The sequence below is a fragment of the Triticum urartu genome, chromosome 2 (genome assembly GCF_003073215.2).
Source record: "Triticum urartu cultivar G1812 chromosome 2, Tu2.1, whole genome shotgun sequence".
Lineage (NCBI taxonomy): Eukaryota > Viridiplantae > Streptophyta > Magnoliopsida > Poales > Poaceae > Triticum > Triticum urartu.
In genome coordinates this window covers 28,176,218-28,188,724 of record NC_053023.1, presented here as the reverse complement: position 1 = coordinate 28,188,724, position 12,507 = coordinate 28,176,218, and positions in this window count along the sequence as shown.

Genomic DNA, 12,507 nt, shown 5'->3' with positions numbered 1-12,507 from the left:
TTTTTTCACTTACTTGTGACATGATGGATAATTTATTTCAACTTTATGGGCAATTTAGGGTAGGTGGATGGACCCAAAAAAATCGCAGAAACGCACTGTTCTTTAATATTATTATAGCAAAAGGGCCCGTGCATTGCAACGAGAAAAAAATATCATAATATCCAATGGTCATGACCACATTTTGCTGCATCACCGAGATACATTATCACTCTCAATTTCGTGAAATCATGAACAATTTTTGAAATCATTAAATTTTCTTAAACTCGTGAACATTTTTCAAACTCATGTACACTTTTACAAATGTTTTGAACATTTTCTAAGATTAATAATATTTTCTAAATTCATGAACATTTTATACTATTTGCAAACATTTTTTTAATAAAAATGCGAAAATATTTCTTGAATTGGCAAACATTGTAGAATCGATGAATATTTTTCTGGAAATTGGTGGAACAATTTTTAAAAATCACGAAAAAATGATTTAAGGAACATTTTATCAAATGCATCAACATTTCCTGAACATGTTTTGTCAAAATTTTGAATACTGTTTGAGTCAGCAAACATTTGTCTACAAAATCTTGCATATTTTTTGAATCCAAAAAATTAAGATTTATTAGAAAAATATTTTAAAATACTCTTTTTAAAAAATTTGGACGTTTTTGAAGTCCCAAATTATTTAAAGTCGAAAAAACAAAAATAGAAAAGAAAAAAGGAAATATAAAATTTAAAAAACAGGCCGCCCAAATGAGCACGCTTCATCTTCTTCCAGCATGCAGAGTGCAGCATAGGAGAGGTCCCTAGTGCATGGGCCGGCCTAGGCAGGGGATACCCCTGTGTAAAACATTTTTTTATCAATTATAGGTGGCATTGATGGGTAATATTTTGCAACTTCGGAAGGAATTTCCGTTACGTACTGCCAGGAACAATAGCCCCTTTATTATTAAGTATAGAATTTATTTATTGAACATTTACTCGAGCAGCTTCATGAATGCCCGAGTTGCTCCCTCCCTTGCTCCTAGTCATGTAGCTCGGCCACCGCTCGGTGCCGACGACAGTTGCTCCGGCAGACATCCACATGATACACTCTCATTATCATGGCTCTATTTTCACAAATGCATACTCATCCACCACTCATAAATTGGAGAAAACGCCGTAGTTTTCTTGGGAGAAAAAGGTTGAAAAACAGAAAATAGTGAAAAAAACTCGAAAAAATGAGAAAACAAAATAATTTATCACATCTTTGTACGAATCCATATCAGAGGTGGTGAATCCACCGGAGCCAAATTTTTTTTTGAAAAATACAACTGCACATTGGTACCCATTTTTAATGACATGATTACAATGTTTCTAACTTTATATTAAACTTTTATATCTTTTATACCTTTATTTTGTTTTGTCAATTCATAGTAACAACAAATATGTTGTGTTAAGTCTATACCATATTTTAAAATAAAAGGTATAGTACTTTTTTTTGTCTGAACACATTTCGTGTTCAAAAGTTAAACTAGAATCCTCTAAAATGTGAGAAAACAAGAAAAGAAAAAAAGAGGCACATCTCTCATTAATTTGTGCCACTTGTATGGATATAGTGTATATGCCTATTTGTATCCATAATTATTTTTAATGATAACTATAATGTGTAGAGTATAAGAATATCTCGATAGAGGTTTCTAGTTTACGATTATACATAAACAAATAGGAATATCTAAAGTACATACGGTGTTCAGGATCTTGTGACCAAATCGCTAGTACATTTATTTATCATTTTTTGTCAAATGCGACTTACATATAATAGTGGGTTCGCTAATCTGTTGATGATTCGTTTCTAACCCATCCATGGTACCGAAATAGGACCCCTACAGCTAAGATGACATTTAGTAGAACATATAGGCCATTCACTAAAGAGAGAATGGTAGATTTACGAAAGTAGTTAAGATATTTCTCTTTTGTTAGAATCCTTCATTATGAGCAGAGAAGAAAAGCAATGGTTGATTTGACAGTTGACGACCTTTCATGTTCAATGTTGTCACTAAGAATATGAAAGATCTCACTATCTGGTACTTATGACAAACTTCACCGGATTGTAGTGACCATCTGAAAGAACATGTGGTGCCCTCATGTTTGGTTTGATAATTGATGACAATCTCTATGGACTAATGGTTGCCTTGAGTTGTCTTTGAAGGATTTGCACATAGGCATTTCTTGAAGTCCATGTGTTGGTTTCAAGGAGTTTATGAGATGATCAAGGTGTATTCAAGGAATTATCCAATGATGGTCATGTAGAAGACATGATACAAGTTGATCAAGACTAAGTACAAAGAGTGATTCAAGTTGATCAACATACAAAGCGTAGAAGATGTACCAAGCGGGATCAAGTGATCTCATGGTATGGTAAGCATTGTCCATTACGCTTTGTGTACTAACCTGTGGTCTATGTGAGAGTTGTTTGTGGGGTTAGGTATGTTTCCATGGTCATGCATCAAAAGGAAGATATCATACTACCCATGGAGGATGACATCAAGTGTTGATCGTTATCAAGATTGCGGTGTGCAAGTTCAAGTGGAGCATCACGAAGAGATCATCCTTGAAGCTTGTCGTTCATTGTGGTGTCAATGGACTTTTAAAGAGGTGCCGAAGAGTGGCTCACCCATAGTGAAGTATAGTGGAGCAATCAACTAGTCTTCATCGAGCCAACACAATCAAGAAAGGTGGTCCAACTTGAGGAAGTCAAGATCGTCATAATCTAGCTCAAGTGGACTACGTGCAAGGCAAAGCTTTGCCCTTAATAGGTTTTCTATTTTACTGGCCTCATGCCGGTAGTTGGGAGACCGGGTTATAGGATCGTTTGTCATACTATCAAGAGGGGCTCTCAAGTTAGTAGCTTGATACATATTGTTTGTAGAGAGCTCAAACCATTTCCTCCTTAAATCATCTTTCTTGGTTCTTGTTTGGTTCTTCTCCTTGTGAGATTTGGAGCTTATGGTCATCTTCATGACAAGCTCGAGTTCATCGAAAACGGAGTTCACATACATCTTCTATGATGTTTTCGATGTTGGGGTTTTTGTAGGTTCTTCATTCATAGAGGTCTCACATCTCTATATCATTGGCATTTTTCTACTGCCTCTTCTTACTATAACCAGTCGTTGTTTGGAGAGTGCTTGTCATCATCTATCACAAGCTTGTGCTTGCTCAATTCAGAGCTCATATGCAGAAGTTATGGAGTTCTGGTTTTCCTGCTTCCATCTGTTTGCTTGGGCTATTTTGAAGCTCACTAGCGGCAGTAGCGCCCTGGGTAACGGTAGTACCGTTTGCGCGGTATTTCCACGATCCAGTGCCGCGGGCACTACCGCTTATATTCATGCTTCTAGACTTGTGTTCACTTCAACGGCAGTAGGGAGGCAGTTGGGCACGGTAATACCGCACCTGCCCAGCGGTAGTACCACTCTCGCGGTACTTCCGTAACTGACTACCGTCACACTACCGCCTATCTCTTTGCTTCTGTAGTCCCTCGCTGTTTCCATGGTAGTAGAGTGTGGTAGTACCATTTTGTGCGGTACTTCCGTCCTACCCTCCCTCTACTACCGCTGGTTCTCTGTGTCCTGAGACACTAAGCGGTAGTACAGCTTGCGAGGACGTTAGTACCGCTCCGGCGGCACTACCGCGCCTGAACTTGCATTCTCTCAGTGCTACACCTAGAACTACCGCCCCAAGCAGTAGTACCACTCATCTGAGCGGTAGTACCGCTTATGTGCGTGCTGAAGGCATAACGGTTGGATTTTTTTCCTTCCTATAAAAGGGGGTCTTCTTCCCAATGGTTCTAATTTTGCTTGAGCTCATGTTCTTCCCCCACCGTTGACCTTCTTCGAGCTTGCTATCTCTCAATCTCTTCAATGATTCTTGCTAGTTATTGAGGGAAAAAGATAGGAGATCTAGATCCACATTACCACCAATCACTTTCTCCTCTATGTGAGGGGAACCCCTTGGATCTATATCTTAGAGTTCTTGGTGTTCTCCTTCTTGTTCTTCCTCTCATATTCCTCCATAGCTTTCGTTGCTTTGGTGGGATTTGGGAGTGAGGGACTTGGGCATTCCGTGTGCCCTTGCCATTGCATTAGTTGCATCGGTTTGAGTTCTTCACGGTGATACGTGGAAGTGAAAAGTTGAAAAGCTTATTACTCTTCGGTGCTTGGTACCCTTGAGCTTGTTCCTCTTGGGTGCTTGGGCATCCTAGACGGTTGGTGGTGCTTCAAAGCTCAAGCATTTTGGTGTAAAGATCCAGGCTTGCGTCGGGGTTGATACGTCTCCAACGTATCTATAATTTTTTGATTGCTCCATGCTATATTATCTTCTGTTTTGGACATTATTGGGCTTTATTATTCACTTTTATATTATTTTTGGGACTAACTATTAACCCGAGGCCCAGCCCAGAATTGCTGTTTTTTGCCTATTTCAGAGTTTCGCAGAAAAAGAATATCAAACGGAGTTCAAACGAAATGAAACCTTCGAGAACGTGATTTTTGGAACGAACATGATCCAGGAGACTTTGACCCTACGTCAAGCAACCAATAGGGAAGCCACGAGGTAGGGGGCGCCTACCCCCCCAGGCGCGCCCTCCACCCTCGTGGGCCCCCTGTTGCTCCACCGACGTACTCCTTCCTCCTATATATACCTACGTACCCCCAAACGATCAGAAACGGAGCCAAAACCCTAATTCCACGTCGTAACTTTCTTTATCCACGAGATCCCATCTTCGGGCCTGTTTCGGAGCTCCGCCGGAGGGGGCATCGATCACGGAGGGCTTCTACATCAACACCATAGCCTCTCCGATGATGTGTGAGTAGTTTAGCTCAGATCTTTGGGTCCATAGTTATTAGCTAGATGGCTTCTTCTCTCTTTTTGGATCTCAATACAATGTTCTCCCCCTCTCTCGTGGAGATCTATTCGATGTAATCTTCTTTTGCGGTGTGTTTGTTGAGACCGATGAATTGTGGGTTTATGATCAAGTTTATCTATGAACAATATTTGAATCTTCTCTGAATTCTTTTATGTATGATTGGTTATCTTTGCAAGTCTCTTCGAACTATCAGTTTGGTTTGGCCTACTAGATTGATCTTTCTTGCAATGGGAGAAGTGCTTAGTTTTGGGTTCAATCTTGCGGTGTCCTTTCCCAGTGACAGTAGGGGCAGCAAGACACGTATTGTATTGTTGCCATCAAGGATAACAAGATGGGGTTTTATCATATTGCATGAATTTATCCCTCTACATCATGTCATCTTGCTTAAAGCGTTACTCTGTTCTTATATGAACTCAATACTCTAGATGCATGCTGGATAGCGGTCGATGTGTGGAGTAATAGTAGTAGATGCAGGCAGGAGTCGGTCTACTTGTCTCGGACGTGATGCCTATATACATGATCATACCTAGATATTCTCATAATTATGCTCAATTCTGTCAATTGCTCAACAGTAATTTGTTCACCCACCGTAAAATACTTATACTCTTGAGAGAAGCCACTAGTGAAACCTATGGCCCCTGGTCTATCTTCTATCATATTAATCTTCCAACAGTTAGTTATTTTCATTGCCTTTTATTTTACTTTGCATCTTTATCATAAAAATACAAAAAAAATTATCTTATCATATCTATCAGATCTCACTCTCGTAAGTGACCGTGTAGGGATTGCCAACCCCTTATCGCGTTGGTTGCGAGGATTTATTTGTTTTGTGTAGGTGCGAGGGACTCGCGCGTAGCCTCCTACTGGATTGATACCTTGGTTCTCAAAAACTGAGGGAAATACGTACGCTACTTTGCTACATCACCCTTTCCTCTTTAAGGGAAAACCAACGCTGTGCTCAAGAGGTAGCAGGGGTCTCCAATTAAGTTCTGGAGATTGCCTCTAGCGATTTGTACGGGTTCTGGGACCGCCCCCAAGGATGGCCAAAGTGTACAGGTTCGGTGACCGCCCCCAAGGGTTGTCATTTGTACAGATTCGGTGACCGCCCTCAAGGGTCCCTTAGTGGAATCACGGCATCTTGCATTGTGCGAGGGGTGAGGAGGTTATGGTGGCCCTAGTGGCTTCTTGGGGAGCACCGTGCCTCCACACCGCTCTAAACGGAGATTAGCGTCCGCAAGGGTGTGAACTTCGGGATTCATCGTCGTCTCCACGTGCCTCGGTTATCTCTTACCCGAGCTCCTTACTTATTGTAAGTGTATCTAGTCCCACCCTTAGTTGGTTTTGGAGTATTGATTAAACTTGATTGAGGGACTAATGTGTTTGTGAGAATTGCAGGATAACACAGATAGTAGTCCCTTATTGATTCGGTTTACCTACCAGAGATGACCCCTAAAATTGTGTGAAGACAATGGTGGTCTGTCAAGATATTCACAGTGAAGACTATGACATGTGAAGACATTCACTTGAAGACTATAGAGTGCGAAGACATAGTTGTTTCGTAGTTTTCTTTTCTTCTTTATTGAGTCATATGAACCACCATATTGTTAAATGGGTTCCAAGTGAACAAAGTCAGAGTGACTGATGTGATGCTCAACCAAATCCTACGTCTTCGAGCAAAGACAATGAGAGCAAATCTTATCTAAAGCTGGATGAGTCAGCTTTACTTGTAGCCCAAGTCAAGTCGCCGTATGTCTTTGAAATCTGACCGTTGAACATGTGTCAGTTTCTTAGTGACCCAGGGTCATTTCAGACAAATCAGGTCGGGTTAAAGCAAGTAATGAGAATGCAGACTAAACCAATTAATGAGAAAAATTAAACACAAAAAAGATAAACAGTCTTTAATATCCTTTTTTGATATACAATGAACATTATTGTTATATATATTGAACAATTGTACGGTGAGATTTTCAAATATCCAGCTCCAAAAAAATGCAGCCTTTTTTGTGCTTAAAAACCGACAAAAATCTGAAGAAGAAAATATAAAAAGCAGCTCGAAGGGAAAAGTGCGCCGGCCAACTTGGAGTTGACGCACACCGGCATGAACGGGGAGTTGATATGTCTCACATAAAGCGAGACGATGGTTCGTCTCACTTATCGCAGAGCGGGCCGGCCAGTTAGGTTCTTCCTTGTGACCAACTTTTTTCATTTTTTTACGCTTCATTTCATTTTTTATCAGTTTTTAACTTCCATTTATGATTTCCAACATTATAAATAAATATATTATAACATACTTTACGTAAAACATTATATAAAATAGTATCCAAGCATTTCAAAAATGTTAAATGTCTCATGTACATGGAAAATATTTTTTTTAAGTTAGTTGAAGCATTTGAAGAAAAAATATATTAGACAAGTATTTAAAAAATGTTAAACGTGTATAGAAAAAATACTGACATTGTATTATCAAAATATTAATATGTTAAACAAGTACTTCAAATATGTTAGTCAAGCATTTGAAAAATGTTAAATGTGCATAGAAAAAATATTGACCGTGTATTATAAAAATTAATATGTTACACAAGAATTTCAAAAATGTTAATCAAGTATTTGAAAAAATGTAAACTGTGTATATAAATAATGTTGACCTTGTATTAAAAATATGATGAAAATTTTGATCATGTATTTAAAAAACGTTACTCAAGAATTTATAAAAATGTTGAATAAGTATTTGAAAATGTTAATCAAGCATTTCAAAAATGTTAAACGTGTATAGAAAAAAATATTGACATTGTTTAAAAATGTTAATCTGGTCATTGAAAATTTGTTAATCAAGCATTTGCAAAATGCTAAATGTGTATAAAAGCTCTTGTCAATTTATTAAAAAATGTTAATCTTATATTTGAAAAATGAAAATGACGCATTTGAAATGTGTATAAAAATATGTTGACCACATATTAAAAAATGTTACTCTTGTATTGAAAAAAATGTTAATCAAGCATCTGAAAAATGTTTAAAATATTTATAAAAATGTTGACCGTGTACTAAAAGAGATTTAAACTTGTATTTGAAATTTTTTTAATCAAGTAATTGAAAAATGTTAAAATGTGTATAGAAAAAAAATTAACCTTGTACTTGAAAAATGTTGATTAAACATTTGAAAAATGTTAAAAATATGTATAGAAAAAATACTGACGATGTACTAAAAAATGTTAAACTTGTATTTAATAATTTTAAACATGTATTAGAAAAATTTTCTTACTGATACAAAAATGTAGAATGAAAAGTAAAAGGAACAAAGAGAAATGAAAGAACCAATGAAAGCTGAAAAAACGAAGGAAACGAAAGAAAATAGAAAAAAAACATAGAAAAAGTGCAAATAAAAGAAAATAGAAAACAGGTAAACAAAACAATGAAAATAAAAAAAATGAAGAGACATAATAAATAAATTATAAAATAACCAAGGAAACCAATAAATAATGGAAACAGTGAAAATTAACAAAGAAAAACTGATGAAAAATGAAAAAGTGACAAACAAAACCAAAGAAAACTAAGAAAAATCAATGAAAATAGAGAAAAAAATAAAAACTGTGAAAACCAAGAAGAAAATAAGAAAAATGTTTAAAAACAAATAAAAAAATAAAACCGAAATAAACTAGCGAGAAAACAAAGAAAACACATAAAAGAAAACAAAAAGGAAAAAAAAAGAAACATGTGAACAAGCGAACGAAGTGCAACAAGGAAACTCAATCACAACACCTAGTGTGAAAAAAAAGCAAATGATAAGTGCCACATGTCAGGTGTGTGGCAATTCGGACCTAACTTTTTTCGATGGCAATTCCAGTCACGCATGGATGGCAAATCCAACACACGACAAGTTTCTTTTGAAAATAAAGTGAAGCAGGAAAGTTGCCATCCTTGCGTGACTAAACTTGCGTCGAAAACGTTTGGAATTGCCATGTGCTCGTACCTGATGTGTGACATTTATCAGGGTCCAGAAAAACATAAATGGGTGGTCCAAAAGCTACGTCGCAAGGAAAAACTGTTCAGCGAGACAGAAGAAACTCCTGCATAATGCGATATATAGTTGTTGTGGGCGTTAACTAGGAGCTCTCCTAAAACTCTTGAGGCTCCTTCTGGCGCAAAAGAACTCATGCGTCGCTCGCATGGGCCGGCCCTGTAATTTCGCCCGACTACTTGCTCGTCCCTACTCGCCTACTTAATCGGCTGGCGGGCTGGTTTTTTATATTTAATTTGAAAGATTCTGTAAAAAATGTTCACGAATTTTAAATAATATTTTTGAGCTTCAAAAAGTTGTAAATTAGAAAAATGATCACAAACCCAATAAGATGTTCAAAAAAAGTACAAAAACAATTACGGACTAAAACACATTGCAACTTGGAGTAATGAGCTTAACCTCTATCTTATTTTCTATTTTTATATTCAATATACTAAAACCAAAAAATTTGCAAATTTAAAAATTGTTCATGAATTTTTTAAAAAGCTCATGCCGTTTTTAAAAGGGTTGAAGAGCTTAAAAAATCATGAATTTATAAATGTACATGAATTTTAAAAAGATAATTATTGTTGAAAAAAATTAAAAAGTGAAAACAAAAAAATCTGAATAGAAAAAACAGCGATAAAACAAAGAAGCCTCACCCGTAAAACTGACGAGAACCTTCCCAAAAACAGCAAGGTCAGTTCTATGTGGACTGGCCCACTTAGAATGATTACTTAAGATCATTTTCTTTTGCCTTTATTCCTTTTTCCATCACATGTTTTCTTCCATCAGGCCTTCTTGACTTGGCAACCGTGTCAAGAGTGGGGCTCCTTTTTCTTTCCTCACCACTTGATGCATCATCATCATCAACAACAACAATAGTAACATTTCCAATGAGCTCTTCCTCTTATTAAGAATTTCAAATAACTCCTGGTTCTTCCACTTCTCCTCATTTTCAAGCTCCTTCTAGCAATAATACAACATGCATGCTTTTCCTTTCTTCTTATTGTCCCCATTCCTCCCTTTTCATTGGATTAAACCTTGAGCAATCATGGGCAACATACGATAATTGAGAAAATAAGTTAGGCACATATACAAACGAAACGAGGAAGCATGATCTACATACTACAATTGACACGCCAATTGATGAATTTAGCAAACAATCACCTTATCATCATTGTTGCAACCACTTGGGTCCATGGGATTGACATTTGACAAGCAAGCCGGGCACTTTTGACATTATGTGGATATTGTGGACCATCAGTGGTGGAGAGAAGAGGTCAATCGACCATAGCCCCTACTGTTGTGTGCATAAAAGGACTATTTGATCCGCATCCAATATGAGCTCATTGGTTGATCCCTTTCAACGGCCGCATCAATAGAAAATCTTCTTCCAAGCCACACATAATAGCACGTCTTCATCGTTTTAGTAGTGTGCCACTCTTCCCCTAGGAGTTACATAAAGAAAACCATCCTCCATGTCAAGAAGCTCGTCATCATATAGTGTCTCATACTCTTGAGAGACAAAAACTTCATTTCCAACATTTGTATATTGCAAAAAAGTGTAATCGGCAACACTACATGCACGCAAAAATGAATATAGGCACACTTCATGGTCGAACATGTTGTGGATGACCGTGGTGGTTGTGACGAGTGATGTTGGCTCCTCCTCCACGAGCTGCGATGGGACGAAAGGGAGGAGGAGGAGGAGGATGCACCACCACTGCAGCGGCAACAACAGGCGATGTGGACATTGTCTTCGTCGACCATGAAGCAGCCGAGGCGGGGTCACGCGACGGCCTCTTTGTTGGGGAACGTTGCAGAAAACAAAAAAAATTCTCTACGTTTCACCAAGATCTATCTATGGAGTCATCTAGCAACGAGAGGGAGTGCATCTACATACCCTTGTAGATCGCGCGCGGAAGCGTTCAAGAGAACGGGGATGAGGGAGTCGTACTCGACGTGATCCAATTCACCGGAGATCCTAGCGCCGAACGGACGGCACCTCCGCGTTCAACACACGTACGGTCAGCGTGACGTCTCCTCCTTCTTGATCCAGCAAGGGGGAAGGAGAGGTTGATGAAGATCCAGCAGCACGACGGCGTGGTGGTGGATGCAGCAGTCACCGCAGCAGGGTTTCGCCGTTCTTCTGCGAGAGAGAGAGGTGTAGCAGGGGAGAGGAAGGCGCCAAGACTTCAGGTGCGGCTGCCCTCCCTCCCCCCTTTATATAGCCCCCCTAGGGGGTGCGCCGGCCCTAGGAGATGGGATCTCCTAGGGGGGCGGCGGCCAAGGGGGTGGAGTAGCCCCCAAGGCAAGTGGAGGCGCCCCCTTCCCTAGGGTTCCCAACCCTAGGCGCATGGGGGGCCCAAGGGGGGGCGCACCAGCCCACTATGGGCGGGTTCCCCTCTCCACTTCAGCCCATGGGGCCCTCCGGGATGGGTGGCCCCACCCGGTGGACCCCCGGGACCCATCCAGTGGTCCCGGTACAATACCGGTGATCCCGAAACTTGCCCGATGGCCGAAACTACACTTCCTATATATAATTCTTCACCTCCGGACAATTTCGGAACTCCTCGTGACGTCCAGGATCTCATACGGGACTCCGAACAACTTTCGGATTACTGCATACTCATATCCATACAACCCTAGCGTCACCGAACCTTAAGTGTGTAGACCCTACGGGTTCGGGAGACATGTAGACATGACCGAGACGACTCTCCGGTCAATAACCAACAGCGGGATCTGGATACCCATGTTGGCTCCCACATGCTCCTCGATGATCTCATCGGATGAACCACGATGTCGAGGATTCAAGCAATCCCGTATTCAATTCCCTTTGTCAATCGGTACGTTACTTGCCCGAGATTCGATCGTCGGTATCCCAATACCTCGTTCAATCTCGTTACCGGCAAGTCACTTTACTCGTACCGTAATGCATGATCCCGTGACCAGACACTTGGTCACTTTGAGCTCATTATGATGATGCATTACCGAGTGGGCCCAGAGATACCTCTCTGTCATATGGAGTGACAAATCCCAGTCTTGATCCGTGTCAACCCAACAGATACTTTCGGAGATACCCGTAGTATACCTTTATAGTCACCCAGTTACGTTGTGACGTTTGGTACACCCAAAGCACTCCTACGGTATCCGGGAGTTACACGATCTCATGGTCTAAGGAAAAGATACTTGACATTGGAAAAACTCTAGCAAACGAACTATACGATCTTGTGCTATGTTTAGGATTGGGTCTTGTCCATCACATCATTCTCCTAATGATGTGATCTCGTTATCAATGACATCCAATGTCCATAGTCAGGAAACCGCGACTATCTGTTGATCAACGAGCTAGTCAACTAGAGGCTTACTAGGGACATGTTGGTGTCTATGTATTCACACATATATTACGATTTCCGGATAACACAATTATAGCATGAATAAAAGACAATTATCATGAACAAGGAAATATAATAATAATCCTTTTATTATTGCCTCTAGGGCATATTTCCAACACTCTTCACGCCGCCGCCTTTTGGCTTGGGCCCAACAGCCTTCTTATGAGGTGGCGCATCCACTACGATCGCATCGGCTGCTCGTGTGGCCGCAAAACCGCTAC